Source organism: Aotus nancymaae, unplaced genomic scaffold, assembly GCF_030222135.1.
Source record: "Aotus nancymaae isolate 86718 unplaced genomic scaffold, 86718_ANA_hifiasm-v0.15.2.pri h1tg000020l, whole genome shotgun sequence".
Classification (NCBI taxonomy): Eukaryota; Metazoa; Chordata; class Mammalia; order Primates; family Aotidae; genus Aotus; species Aotus nancymaae.
The window spans coordinates 59,628,868-59,643,790 of NW_026988432.1; the positions used below are offsets into that span (position 1 = coordinate 59,628,868).

At 40.7% G+C, this 14,923-nt stretch overlaps 1 pseudogene; it reads right to left on the reverse strand.

The window, feature by feature from the left end:
- Positions 1 to 850: 850 nt before the first annotated feature.
- Positions 851 to 1,440, reverse strand: LOC105713174 (N-alpha-acetyltransferase 20-like; annotated as a pseudogene).
- Positions 1,441 to 14,923: the final 13,483 nt, after the last annotated feature.

A 14,923-nucleotide genomic window follows, 5' to 3' on the forward strand; every position in this document is an offset into this window, starting at 1 on the left:
GTCTCATGCCTATAATCCCAGAACTTTGGGGAAAGGGGTTCCAACTTGAAGCCAAGAGTTCAATACCAGCCTGGACAACAAAATGAGACCCTGTCTCTACAAAAAATTTTAAAATTAGCCAGGCATGGTGGTACATGCCTGTAGTCTTAGCTACTCAAGAGGTTGTGGTGGGAGAATCACTCTGAGCCCAGGAGTTCAAGGCTGGCTGCAGTGAGCCATGATCCCACCACTGTACTCCAGCCTGGGTGACAGAGCAAGACCCTGTTTCTTAAAAAAAAAAAAAGACAGAAAAAAAGAAAGGAATTTTCATGAACAACCCAAACACAATTTTTAAGAATACATTTATTAAGTTTGTATAAGTGTGATAAAAATTATATGAATGGGCTTTTGAACAATTATGTTTTAAAATAAGTATTTTTTTAGAGTCAACAATGTGTTTTATTATACATCTCAGATTTATACATTTCATATATGCTTTTAAAGCTTCAATTAACAGTTCAATACAAAATTTAAAAACAAATCTATGCAGCAGTGGTTCTCAGGCACCACATTTAGGAGGAGACAGGTGCAAGTCTTTTCCCTAGCATACACATAGTGAATATTAGGAACCATAGCAGTGGTTATGTTTCCTTCTGACCTAGCTGCCTTTTCGACTGAATTTTGTTACAGTGAACAGCTTTCATAGGTATGATATTGCTAACTGGAAACAATGAGATTTAAAATAAATTGATAACCTGGATTTTCTTAAATCTTTAAGATCTAAAATGATTGATTTTCTCCTAATAGAGCTCCAGAATCATCCAATGAAAATAATATTGTCCATAAAGCATCTAGAGTATCTGCCTAAGAACTACTGCCCAGGGTTATTCAATGTCTTCAGCCTCACAGGATGAGGTAATGGTGTGATGGATTTCTTTTCTGTGTCCCTGGAAAGTGCTTTCCTCATATCATAAGCGCCCTCATCAGGCTCCCCACTGCTGGCTGAATAGTACTCTATGACAGTCCTGTATACACTGTAGCCTGATTGCTTGTACATGTTGACTGCAACTTGGTTAGATACTCTTACAAAGAGATCGACAAAAAAACCATCCTTTCTTTCTGAAATCTCTAATAACTCCGTAAGTTTAGCAGCCAAACCAAGGCGTCAGAATTCTGGAGCAACAGACAGAGCTGTGACATGCCCATGCCATTCTTCCCTAGCTACTAAGCCTTCTGCTTTACCCATAATATAACCCATCAATTCTCCACCAGGTCCCTTTGCAACAATGAAATACTCTGGTCACTGGGCGAGGTACTGTAGGTAAAAAGGAATCCCATAAGTTTCTGAAGTGGATCCAAGTTAGTGTTGTTGAAGCGGAACAGGTCGTCGCAGGTGAAGCCAAAATATGTATGTTTTAAGACAGTTTCAAAAGCCTTTTTGGGCTGTGCGGGGTGGCTCATGCCTGTCATCTCAGCACTTTGGGAGGCTGAGGTGGGCGGATCACTTGAGGTCGGGAGTTCAAGACCAGCCTGGCCAGCATGGTGAAACGCCGTCTCTACTAAAAAAATACAAAAATTAGCCAGGCATGGTGGCAAGCACCTATAATCCCAGCTACTTGGTAAGCTGAGACAGGAGAATTGCTTGAACCAGGGAGGTGGAGGTTGCAGTGAGCCGAGATTGCACCATTGCACTCCAACCTGGGCAACAGAGTAAGACTCTGTCTCAAAAAAAAAAAAAAGCCTTTTTGGTGACTTGTAACCTTAGAGTCATGCTAAGGAATAGATAGTCATTAAAAATCTAACTAATTTCTAAGTAAGGATCTCCTGAAACATTCTTTATTAAACCAAAGTTTAAGTTCATATATTTTCAGTTTCTTTAGACAGAGTCTTGTTCTGTCGTCCAGGCTGGAGTGCAGTGGCACCATCATGGGTCACTGTGGCCTCGACCTCCCAGACTCAAGTGATCGTCCTCCCTCAGCTTGTCAAGTAGCTGGGACTACAGGCATGCGCCACCTTGTAATTTTGGTATTGTTTTAGAGATGGAGTTTCACCGTATCACCCAGGCTGGTCTCAAACTCCTGGGCTCGAGTGATTTGCCCGCCTTGATTTCTCAAGGTGCTCGGATCACAGGCATGAGCCACTGTACCCGGTCTTGATTTCTTATTTTTACAGAGAGACTAAGGATACTTGGATCTATTAATAAACTTTTTTGTGTTATACTGAAAAATTGTATTATGAAGAGGCATATAAGAATTATCAAATGATATATTCATAAACTGCTAGCCTGCTATGGAATGCTAGAATATGACAGACAATTCACAATTGTCTACTTTTCACTACTGTTTAGTTTTCTCTATAAAAGGAAGGTTACTAACGATAAAAATTAATTATAATTAATATAAGTAAATTAAATTACTAAAAATAATAACAGCGAAGGGAAAAAACTTTGTATGAAAAGTACACAAGGGGCTGGACATAGTGGTTCATGCTTGTAATTCCAGCACTTTGGGAGGCCAAGGCCAGAGAATCACTTGAGTCCAGGAGTTCAAGACCAGTCTGGGCAACACAGCAAGACCTTATTTCTTAAAAAAAATTAGTCGGATGTGGTAGTATATGCTTATAGTCCTAGCTACTCAAAAGGCTGAGAAAGGAGGATCGCTTGAGCCCCGGAGGTCAAGGCTGCACTGAGCCAAGATTGCACACTGCACTCCAGCCTGGGTGACAGAGAGAGATTCTGTCTCAAAATAAATACATTAATTAAATTAAATTACCTTTAGCGTTAATAGTACTGGAATGCAAAACTAGAGTTTGATTTTCAATCTTTGTTAAAATGACAAAAATTTCTTGGATTATTGGTTTGCTCTTCATAAAAGACTATAAAAAGTTTTTCTTTACAAGTTATCTCTCCGTAAAACAAAGATGCTATGCCTTAGCAGGATCATTTTCTATGTTGTCTGTATGCTGTCCTCAATTATTTAAGGGAACAAAACATCATTTTAAAAAGAGCTAAGGATTTTCTTACAGTCATGTTACATCTTATATTTACCTTTGAAATCTTTATCACCTTATTAAATAGGTAACTATTTAACAGCTCCAAACTTACGATGGTTAAATTTACAATTTTTTGACTTTACGATGGTGTGAAGGTAAAGCATGTTTAGTATGCTCCTTGACTTACTACCATGGGATGACATCTGGATAAATCCATTGTAAACTGAAAATATGGTAAGTCTGTTGTTTTGCAGTGACCTGTCATCCTATTCAATCAAGTAGAAATGAAAAATTTATCTTCTCAAACGTTTTGACATTTTACAACTTTTTATATATGCCTTCCCAAATTCAAATCCTAGATAAAATCTTAGTCTCAATTTACTTTGAGATTTTCCAGAGGGGTTCTGGAAAATCTTTTCTTTTTTTTTTGAGACAGAGTTTTGCTGTTGTTGGCCAGGCTGGAGTGCAATGGCGTGATTTCGGCTCACTGCAACCTCTGCCTCCTGGGTTCAAGCGATCCTCCTGCCTCAGCCTCCTGAGTAGCTGGGATTACAGGTGCCTGCCACCACGCCCGGCTATGGAAAATCTTAAAGATTTTGTTCTTTTACGTAATAAAAAGAGATCAATTTTTTAAAATTAGGTTTATTTGATATGTTGAATTGCATGAAAAGCATTGTCAAGGAAGAAGAGATGCTTAGCCTTCCCTAATTATATTCATGTGGGTAAATATTATTAAGGTAACTATTTCAGAAGTTATATAAAATTGCTAGAAGTTTGGCAATGCCCTCATGGTACATGACGTGTCCTAGTAATGTCATCTCTGCTGTTAGACAACCACAATATAGTATTATCAGTGGCAACTCGAGTTATTATTTTAAATGTTTTATGCCATGAAACAACTGAATTCTCTTGTCAAATCACATATTTTTATAATGAACTCTCATCAGATTTTTAACCATGGTCATTTTAAATCTTTTGTCATCCACAGACAATTGTTGTTTTATGTCAATACTTTTCTAAAAGCTCTTACCATCAACTACAGGCCAGAATGCTTTATTTTTTAAAAAAGGGGACTATTTCAGATATCCATAAAGAGGACCATGTCAGGTACTTTGGGACACAGGCTTCTGATGGCATTGCTTAAATAACTGAAATCATATCATTGACTTGAATAAGAGTTTCTAGAACTCTACTGGAGAAGCTGATGTGTTCTTAAAACTACCAATCCAAGATCATGTAGAACAAGAATTAGTTACGTGGGACTAAATGAATTGATGAAAAATAATTATGACTTTTGTCTGGAACATTTCTGTTTCTTTAATGTTCTATTTTTTGGATTTAAGGAACCTCTTATTCATTTCTCATAAGTTACCTATACTTGTAACAATTTAATAGATTAAATGTTTGCAAACAAAAATGAAAAAAATTTCTTTTCTTTCTGCCTGATTCCTCCGGAATTCATTAACTCTCAAGGAGTACTCTTATTTTCATGGAAATATAATTATTTGCATAAATTGAATAAGAATTTGTTCTTCTTATAACGAGGCATGATTGGAAGCATTGGCTGTATAACCAAAGCTTTGACTAGTATGTCATATTTTAAGAATGGTGTGCGTCTCTTCCAACATCAGATGTCAAGTGGATAAAAAAAAAAAAAGAATAGTGTGCATAGAATCAGATATGATCAGTTTTTAAAATTTTATTTTAGGTTCAGAGGGTACATGTGCAGATTTGTTACCTGGGTAATTTGCATGTTGCTGAGGTTTGGTGTACAAGTGGTCCTATGACCCCAAGTAGTGAGCGTAGAACCTGACAGGTAGTTTTTCAACCCTGGCCCCCCTCCCACCCTCCCCCTTCTACCAGACAGTTTTAAAAACTAAGGTTGACTTTTTGGAGCCAATGCTTACAAAGTCCTCTTGGAAAACTGTCCTGGTTCCTGACTTACAGGGCTCCCAGTCTTCAAGAAAGTAAATAAGGTCACTTCCTGGCAAGTCCAAGAAACTTAGGATAGTTTGGGGATCTCAAGAAGAGAAGCATTCACCCAAATTTGTAGGTATCGCCAAAGTCTGATAGGAAGTTCCTGGTTTGGGTTCCTAGCCTCAAGAGGCTTTTAAAAGTTCAATCTGCGCTTCTGTACAAAAAATTCCAGCAAAGCAAACTTGAAAAGTCTCTGAGTTCAATTACTATTTTTCTTGCACTTATGTAAATAATCAGGCCAAGCTTAATGAGACTAGCCTTGTAAACAAGAAGAATCTTAACTTTGATTATTTTTGATCAAAATAGGAATAGCAAGTGAGAGAAATTTTATGTTTCAATAGAAAATTATCATTAAATATTGTAACCATAATCTGGTCCTTCATTGCCTTTGAGTTTTTATTATCTACCTATAAACTTGAGTGAATCCTGCCATCTTCTACATTTTTATCAAATTCTCAATTTTTCTAGTTTTCTTCAGTATCAGGCTCCAAATTAACATTTCCAGTTTGTACTCTCACCTTTCTGACTTGGCGCTGTTGAGACCTAAAACCTGATTGCTGAGATCCTTTTTGAGACTCTAGGTCATCTTGTGGCTGTCCTTTGACCAAAGCCCTATAAACTGAAGTTGGACGACTTGATATAAACTTCAAAGGACTCATTACTACCACAGTGTGGGCCACGGAGGAAATTCACCAGAACACCCATATCTTCCATAATCTGCTCTGAGAAGTAATCATGACTGTGACTCTAATGTCTGTACTATCACCAAAAATAGTTACCTGTGAACTGAGAAATCTGTCAGGTTGCCACTGCTGTCTTCACTCTATCATCTAACAATGCTTCAAGCTCAGTGTCTAGAAATCATCTCAACTGGCTGAACTGTGGGCTCAAAAATTGGGTCTGTCATCTGCTCTCACCATTAATCTTTGTTTTTCTTTATGTTTCCACTCATGCCCAAGACTAGGAGATCGATTTGACAAAATATGGTGCAGTGTGCTTATGTTAGGTCTTTGGTGCTGACTGACATTTGTTCTGATGTATCTTCCTTCACTTTGCAGATCCTTACTTCACAGGGTCTGACCAGTGTCTTCTCTCCACAGCAATAAACCCAGTTCCTTGTTTGTGAAACATCTGGAGAAGTATTAAATGGGAAAAAGGAAAGAATTAGCAGCCCATCAAAATGGCATGAAAATTACTTTAAACTCAAAACATCTGCACAATCAGCAACCACAGAGAGAAGCATTATCTAAACTTAGGCAGAGCCTCCCAAAGTACAGCTTCTATGATGCCCCCACTCTGAGGGAGTTTCCTGATTGGGAGAAGACTGATCTTAGCACCAGCAGTGAGAATTTAGCTATCCGTTTTCATCACAAGGCCCAATAGAACCTTCCCTACTTTCCCATGGAGTCCAAACTCCACTGCCCCTGTCTATTAAATTGGTATATAAACCTTTAACTCTGCAGCCATAAAAAAGAATGAGATCATGTCCTTTGCAGGGATGTGGATGGAGCCTGTAAACCATTATCCCAAGCAAACTAACGCAGGAACAGAAAATCAAATACTGCATATTCTCACTTATAAGTGGGAGCTAAATGATGAGAACATATGGACACATAGAGGGGAACATCACACACTGGGTCCTATTGGAGGGTGAAGGGTGTGAGGAGGGAGAGGATCAGGAAAAATAACTAATAGGTACTGGGCTTAATGCCTGGGTGATGAAATAATCTGTACAACAAACCCTCATGACAGACATTTACCTATGTATCAAACCTGCATTTGTACCTGTGAACTTAAAATAAAGTAAAAAACGAAAAACTGAAAACCCTTACCTCTGAGTATTCAGGGAGTTACCCATTATTGGGTATTCTCACATGTACATGTAAATACACCTTGTCCTTTCTTTTGTTAATCTGTCCATTGTCACTTAATTCACAGGCCTCTGACCTTTGAACCAAAGTGAGTAGAGAAAAAATTTTCCTCTTAGACTGTCTGAGTAGCTATAAAAAATACCTTAGACTGGATAATTTATAAATAGTGGAAATTTATTTCTCACAGTTCCAGAGGCTGGGAAGTCCAAGAGCAAAGCATCAGCAGCATTTGGTGTCTGGTGAAGACCTGCTCTCTGCTTCATAGATGGTGCTCCTGCTGGACCCTCACATGGCAGAAGGGCAAAAAGGGGCTCACAAGCTCCCTCGGGTCTCTTTTAAAAGGGCACTAATCCCATTCATGAGGACACAGCCCTTATGACCTAATTACCTCCCAAAGGCCCCACCTCTTGGGAGTTAGATTTCACCATGTGAATTCTGGGTGGCTATATACATTCAGGCCATACACCTACCAACACCAATGACAGAGTGCCAGCTGAAATCAGTTCTTCCAACACATGCTGCAGGGCCCTTTCTTGAGTCCTGGGCTACCCCAGGGTCGTATGCTCTGGTTTGCCCTGGATAATCCTGCTTTACACCACGAAATTATTCACCACACTCTCTTTTATTCTTAAAAGTTTTTCCCTTTGGATGATAAGTTATATTAATTAGGGACTTAACAGATTCTATTTGCAAACAGAACATGTCCCAAACTTAACTCCTGATGCAGCGAATGGCAACTCCTTCCTTTCAGTCTTTGAGACAAAACCTTTGAAGTTACCCATGCTCTTCTTCTCTCGTGCCTCACTTCCAATCCATACTGGTTCTGTCTTCAACACATTTAGCCTTTGAGTTGTCGCCACCTGCTCTTTTACTTGGATCTAAGCCACCTTTTCTTCATACTGGATTCTCACCATAGCCTCCCATCTGACTTTCCTGCTTCCACCTTTACCCAGGGTGAAACTCTTAAAGTATAAGTTGAATCATGCCAATCCTCTGCTCAAAACCCCCTGAAGCTGCCCTTTTATCTCAGAGTAGAACCTAGGTCTTTACCATAGCTTACAAAGCCCTGCATGGTGGGACAGTGTCACTCCCCACCCCACACTACATGCCCTTTGCATCTCATTTTCTGCCTCCTTCTTCCATTTTGCTCCAACTCCCTACGGCCCTGTGTGGTTCCTCACACCTACCAAACATGCCCCCTGCATCAGGGCCTTTGCACTCACTCGCCCCTCTGCTTGGAATGTTCTTTCCTCAGATCTCTGTAAGACTTACTTCCTGACATTCTTCAGGTCTCTGATCAGATGCTCAAATCTCATTTTATTTTAAGCATGTCTTCATTTACCACCTTATATAAAATAGTCACACACACACACTCACACACATCCTGTTGCAAGTTGGGTTCTCTGAAAGCAGATACTGAGACAGAGTTTGGAAAGCAGGATGTTTATGAAGGCTCAGCACCTGCGAAAGGAAGATACGGGAAAAGCAGAATGGGACAGAGGGAGAAGTTGAATTGAGATACAGGCTTGACGAAACATTGGCCAATTTGACAGGGAGCCATAGAGCAAATTTTGCCCATCAGTGTTGTCCCGTATTGGGTGGAAATGGCCAGGCCTTTATACCCTTGCTTTGTGTAGCCACTGGATGTGGGTTGCCTTGGGAAGGGTATGACCTGCAGCTGAGGCTGACCCTGAAGGAACTGACAGCTGGAGTCTGCTGCTGACCATGCCCCACAGCTGGGCAACAAGTTCTTCCTTGAAGGGGGATCTGAGTGGAGCACCTTTGTGTCTACAGTACCCACCCACCCTCCTACCCCCACCATGATAATAAAACTTCCTGAGGGCAGAGACTTGTTGTCTCTGTGATATATCACTGGCACTTAGAACACTGCCTGGTTCATAGTGAGTATTGGTTGGTTGAATGAATGAAAAAGTGAATAAATAACATCAGTTTCTGGATTGGAGATTTATTAAGACTATAAATGCAAGAATGCTTCAAATTTTTTTTATCTCAGTGGTGCTCCTTCAATCTTTCATCATGAAAATATTTCCATTTTTTTCCATGCCTGTTATTGATACAGAACCACAACACAGTAATAATGATGCATCTTGAGTAACTTGAAAAGGAAGCATTCTCAGTGTTCTTTAAGTCAGATTTCTTTTATTTATTTATTTATTTATTTTCTTAATCTGCTTTCTCAGGTTGAACAGATTTCTTTTTGACAGGCTGTGTGGCAGAATGACAGAGCACTGGACTTGGGGTCTGAAGGTCAGGGTTTAGTGTCAGATCTGTTACTGGATGACTTTGACCTTGAGCAAATCACAGTTTTCTTGAATCTCAGTTTCTTCATTTGAAAATAAGAAAGTTGAAAAGAGAATTTCCAGGATTTCTTCCAGCCATTACATATTATAGTTTTCTTCATTCAGGCCCTTGAACTGTACATTTATGTGATATTTTGCCTGGTTATCTTTAGACAGAGTAAAAAAACCATAGGACTATTTCAAGAAAGTGGGTAGGTGATATAAACAATGAAGATTTAAAAGAGGAAAAGGAGGCCAGGTTCAGTGGCTTATACCTGTAATTCATTCCAACCCTTTGCGAAGCCAAGGCAGGTGCATCACTTGAGATCAGGAGTTTGAGACCAGCCTGACCAACATGGCAAAATTCTGTCTCTACTAAAAATAACAAAATTAGCTGGATGTGGTGATGCTTGCCTATAATTCCAGCTACTTGCGAGGCTGAGGCAGGAGAATCACTTGAACCTGGGAAGTGGAGGCTGCAGTGAGCCGAGATCATGCCACTGCACTCCAGCCTGGTCGACAGAGAGTCTAAAAAAAAAAAAAAAAGAGGAAAAGGAAAAGGAAAACTAGGCAGGTGGTGGCTGAAAGCAGCCTTATGTTCACAGATCCATCCTAAGAAACCACCTGCCAGGGCACAGGCCAGTTCAAAGGCCAGGCATAATCCTAGGACAGGAGAACTGATGAGTCCATCCCAACCTGCATCTGTAGGAACAGCAAATGTGCCACTGGAGACTTTGGACTAGAGAAAGGGGCAGGGGACCCACAGGGTATTGATATTTGTTTATTGCCTGTCTTTCATCTGTCTCATAATCTCTCCCCCACATTGTAATCTTTACAAGATTACAGAATAGGCGCCTAATAAATATTTATTTAAAAAGATGTTAGTGTCTCTACAGAAGTAAATGTTTATATGTTTTTTGAAAAGCAGTCACTGTAAGAAACACATTTTTTTTCACATAGGACCCATTACTTCTATCTATCTATCTATCTATCTATCTATCTATCTATCTATCTATCTGTCTATTGATGTATCTATCTTAAAACAAGTTTCATGAAATAAATCTTACTCTTGCTAGGTACAATGCTTTCTGTTATTTTATTCTTCTATTGCTTTATTTTAAAAATTCTGACCCTGACCTACTCAACTCATTGAGTAACCTCAAAGGGCGGGAGGGAGGCCCCACTAGTCGGTGTGATGGGATCACCCGAGCTGGAAATGGAGGTTCCAGCTGAATTGGAAATTCATTTGGATTTCATGCTCTACAGGAAGGCTTAGTATTTTAAAAGGATTTCCTCATGGATTTGCCTTCAGGGAATGAATGTACTCATCAGCGAACATGAATATCTGCTTTGTTAATATTTCTATCAATTAATTGATATTCTATAGTAATTCATCAATCATTTGATATGCTATTTTATATATCTGTCTCTTGTGAATTTTATTAATGTGAGTCAGAATCTGAGAAACTATTCACCTCTGGATGCCCTGACAAGGACATAATTCTATGAAGAACGAACCCCAGACTGGACAGAGACTGGGCCAGCTCTGTGATGATTTAATGGAACCCTTCCTTTGGGAGAGTCTAATGCTTGGGGCAGTTTGGGAAGACACCAGTGATGTTTTTGGATGCTGTCACTAATTCTAGACTTTACTGTGAAATCCTTTGTAAACCTCTGTAAGCCTCTCTGCTTACCCAAATAAGAATGTTTTATAGAGATGACAGACCTCAAGTTTGTTTTACAAAACTCTCTTATAGCACTGGTCCTTTGGTAATAATAACAGAATTCTTTTCAGAGAATTCATAGTTAGCACACATGAATCCCATAGAGTGGAACATGGTTTCCTGCCCTTGGAGACTATATAATAAATACGACCTTCAGGGCAAACGAAACCTAAACAATATGCTCACATAAGCATGTGCTTATTTAATCATGCATTGCATTTGGAGAGGGTTTTATGGTCTCCACATGTGTGCAGGCTCACTTCTTCTTTACGAAGTGAGGATGGGTGGTGTTATAACTCTGATCCTGAAGATTTAAAATAATCCCACGAGGTCACATGCTCAGTAACAGAAGAACTAGGCCTCTTGCCGGCAGGTCAGCTTTCTTCCTGTGGTTTCACAATAATATTTGAATATGACAGTTCTGTTCTGCAGGGCTCGAACCTCTGTGATGTTCTACATGCTTGTGAGCGGGTTCCAACATGCCGCAGCTCTGCTCCCAAGCCTACCCATCCTTCCTTACACCTCATGTGGTGCACACGGAAGCGACTTAAATTTGGCTAATTTAGCACAATGTAGGAGGGATTATGGACCAGGCTTGGTGGCTCATGCCTGTAATTTCAGCGCTTTTGGGAGGCCTAGGTGGGTGGATCACCTAAGGTCAGGAGTTTGAGACTAGCCAGATCAACATGGAGAAACCCCGTCTCTATTAAAAATACAAAAATTAGCCAAACGTGTTGGCACATGCCTGTAATCCCAGCTACTCAGGAGGCTGAGGCAAGAGAATCACTTGAACCTAGGAGGTGGAGGTTGTGGTGAGCTGAGATCGCGCCATTGCATTCCAGCCTGGGCAACAAGAGTGAAACTCCATCTCAAAAAAAAGAGGAACTATGTACACTTCCCACTCTTGAAGCTATCATCTTGACTCCCACAGCTAGAGAAAGCCATATGATCCCAAGAGTTATCTAGATCTAATATCTGGAGGGTACTTCAAATCAGGACTTTAAAGCCACAAAAGGAGGTAGTCAGGAATGAATCCACACCAAGGAATGAGCATGATGTACAGCTGACCACACAGTTTATATAAACATGCAGCACGTTGCAAAGAATATAGAGTGAGTTTATTGGGCCAGTTTCCAATTTGTCCTCACTAAAATGTAATGGAGGTGTGGGACTTTGGATACATTAAGTTAGTCACTTTTAACCCTTGGAGCTTTTTAAAACCATCCATACTCAGACTTCACTCCAGTTGGACACCACACCATTCTGAGGGTCTGATAAGTGACTACTCCTGTTGTTTAAAGCAGGCATAGGCCGGGCATAGTGGTTCATGCCTGTAATCCCAGTGCTTTTGGAGGCCAGGGCTGGAGAATCACTTGAGTCCAGGAGTTGAGACCAGCCTGGGCAACATAGTGAGACCCCATCTCTATAACACAGAAAAATTAACTACTTGGGAGGCTGAGGCAGAAGGATAACTTGAGCCTGGAAGGTAAAGGCTGCAGTGAGTCATGATTGTGCCACTGCTCTCTAGCCTGTATCAAAAAATCAAAAATTAAACTAAAAAATGTAAATGTAAAAAATAAAGCAGGCATTGGTACCAAGTATTTGCATAAGGCTCTTTTCCTAATTTAGTGCTTCAGTATTTTGGCCATTTCTCGACATTATCTACGTTTCATTAATCCTGAAGTTTCCCTCTTCTCTCTCTATACCTGTTGAAACATAGTAGTACAGTAGGCTTTTATCTTAGTGTATGGTGTTGAGTTCTCAGATTTAATTGTTGTCAGTTGCTTCGTGATAATATCATGGAGGTGAGAAAAGAAGAGGCAGCTGGGTAATCAGTTTTGCAGGCAAAACACGATAAATTCCAGGGACCCTGCCCTCGAGTAGCCGCACTGGACCTGTGTGTTCACTCAGAACAGCTCTAAAACCCCCAGGACTTCTGCGTCACCCAGTTCACTCCAGTTCCCAGAGAGGCTTTCCCATTCAAAAGTGTGCAATCCCTCCCATATCCTTCTCCATGACTTACAAAAAAATTCCCAGATTTTCTTTTAAGTATTTATCCCTGATGATAAACAATCTATATTTTTTCCCAAAAAGAATGGCCCAATTCTCTGCAATCACTTGAGAGTTATTAACATGTTCCTTTACAAATCCTACATACCAAGTGGATTAGCTATTGCCACTTCACAGTTGGGGTCACTGCAGTCTAGAGAGAAGAGGGAACGTGCCCAGCATGTAAGGCGTGATCTACTGATTGGTTAACAGATTTACTGAGTGCTGTTTATTAATTGATGCAATCCTTACAATGGCAATATTATCCTCATTTTATACATGTGGAAAGGGAGGCACAGAGAAGTTGAGTCACTGCATTTGGACACACAGGTAGTAGGTGGCAGGGTGGCCACACACTGGAGCTCTTGCCCAGATTACCACCCTGGGTATGGAGCCGGGAATATTCCTGGAGACTGAAGGAAAGGATCCAGACTCAGTCTGCAGAAATGTTCTGAGTCCTGGCTGCTCCAACATGACGCCTCTCTCCTGCGCACGTATTCCTGAAGGAAAACATGGGACTACGTGATGTTTAATAAGATACAGAATGGGGCTTTTGACTGCAAACCACTTAAGGAATGATCATCCAGGAAAGGGCGTGCAAAACAGAATTACTAAATAAAGAGGTAGAATGACTACCCTACCAAATCTTTTCCCCAAGACTGAAAGTGGAGAAAAAGAGATGGGGGCTTCTTGTTTAATTGAATTTCTAGAAAGCAGGCTCTGATAACCACTTGCTCCTTGTTAAGTAGATTCCTGCACAAAAGACAGTCATTAAATCCAAATAACTTCAAACCAACTCCCAAAGCAAACCTGGCAAATCGCTCAGCTGACAGCAGGTTAGAGGACGTCCAGGGAGAGGAGCTCAGGGGACCCCTCCCAGCCGGGGCTGCCGGAGGTGGCAAACAGAAATGCCTGACACCCAGCGGAATTTGAATTTCAGATAAATAATGAATAATGTTTGTGTGTAAGTATGTCCCCTTGTTTATCAATTCAAATTTAGTGGGGCATCCTGTATTTTACCTGGCAACCCTAATCCCAACACTAAAAAAATAATAATAAGGGCTGGGCATGGTGGCTTACATCTGTAATCCCAGTGCTGTGGGAGGCCTAGGCGGGCGGATCACGAGGTCAGGAGATCGAGACCATCCTGGCTAACATGGTGAAATCCTGTCTTTACTGAAAATACAGAAATTAGCTGGGCATGGTAGTACATGTCTGTAGTCCCAGCTACTCAGAAGGCCGAATCAGAAGAATCGCTTGAACCTGGGAGGTAGAGATTGCAGTGAGCCAAGATCGCACCACTGCACTCCAACTTGGGCAAGAAAGTGAGACTTTGTCTCAAAAAACAAAACAAAATAAAATAAAATAAATTAATACGTACATGGTATAGTTTCCCTAGATGACTTAGCCTTCCTGCCTCATTATACCCTGAAGAACTGAACTTCTTTCACTAAAGAGAACGTGGAACTCTACATTTATACATTAAATAAGGTAGGGAATTAAAATATGTCTGACAGAAATAAAACCAACTGAACTGGTGGGGCGGCTCGCAACTGTAATCTCAGCACTTTGGAAGGCCAAAGCAGGTGGATCACTGGAGGTCAGAAGTTCAAGACCAGCCTGGCCAACATGGTGAAACCCCATCTCTACTAAAAATGCAAAAATTCGCTGGGTGTGGTGGCACGCACCTGTAGTCCCAGGTGCTTGGGAGGCTGAGGCAGGGGAATCGCTTGACTCCAGGAGGTGGAGGTTGCAATGACCTAAAATCACACCATTGCACTCCAGCCTGCGTGACAGAGCAAGACTCTATCTCAAAAAAAAAAAGAAAGAAAGAAAACAGAAAACAGAAATCAAACCAATCTACCAGTAGTGTGAGAGAGATTGGAGATTTTATTACTGCTGCTGTTCTTCCCTAGGAACAATTAAAAGTTGTTTAAGGCTAGGCGTGATGGTGTGCACATGTAGTCCCAGCACTTTGTGAGGCCAAGACAGGAGGACCACCACTCAAGCCCAGGAGTTTGAGACCAGCCTG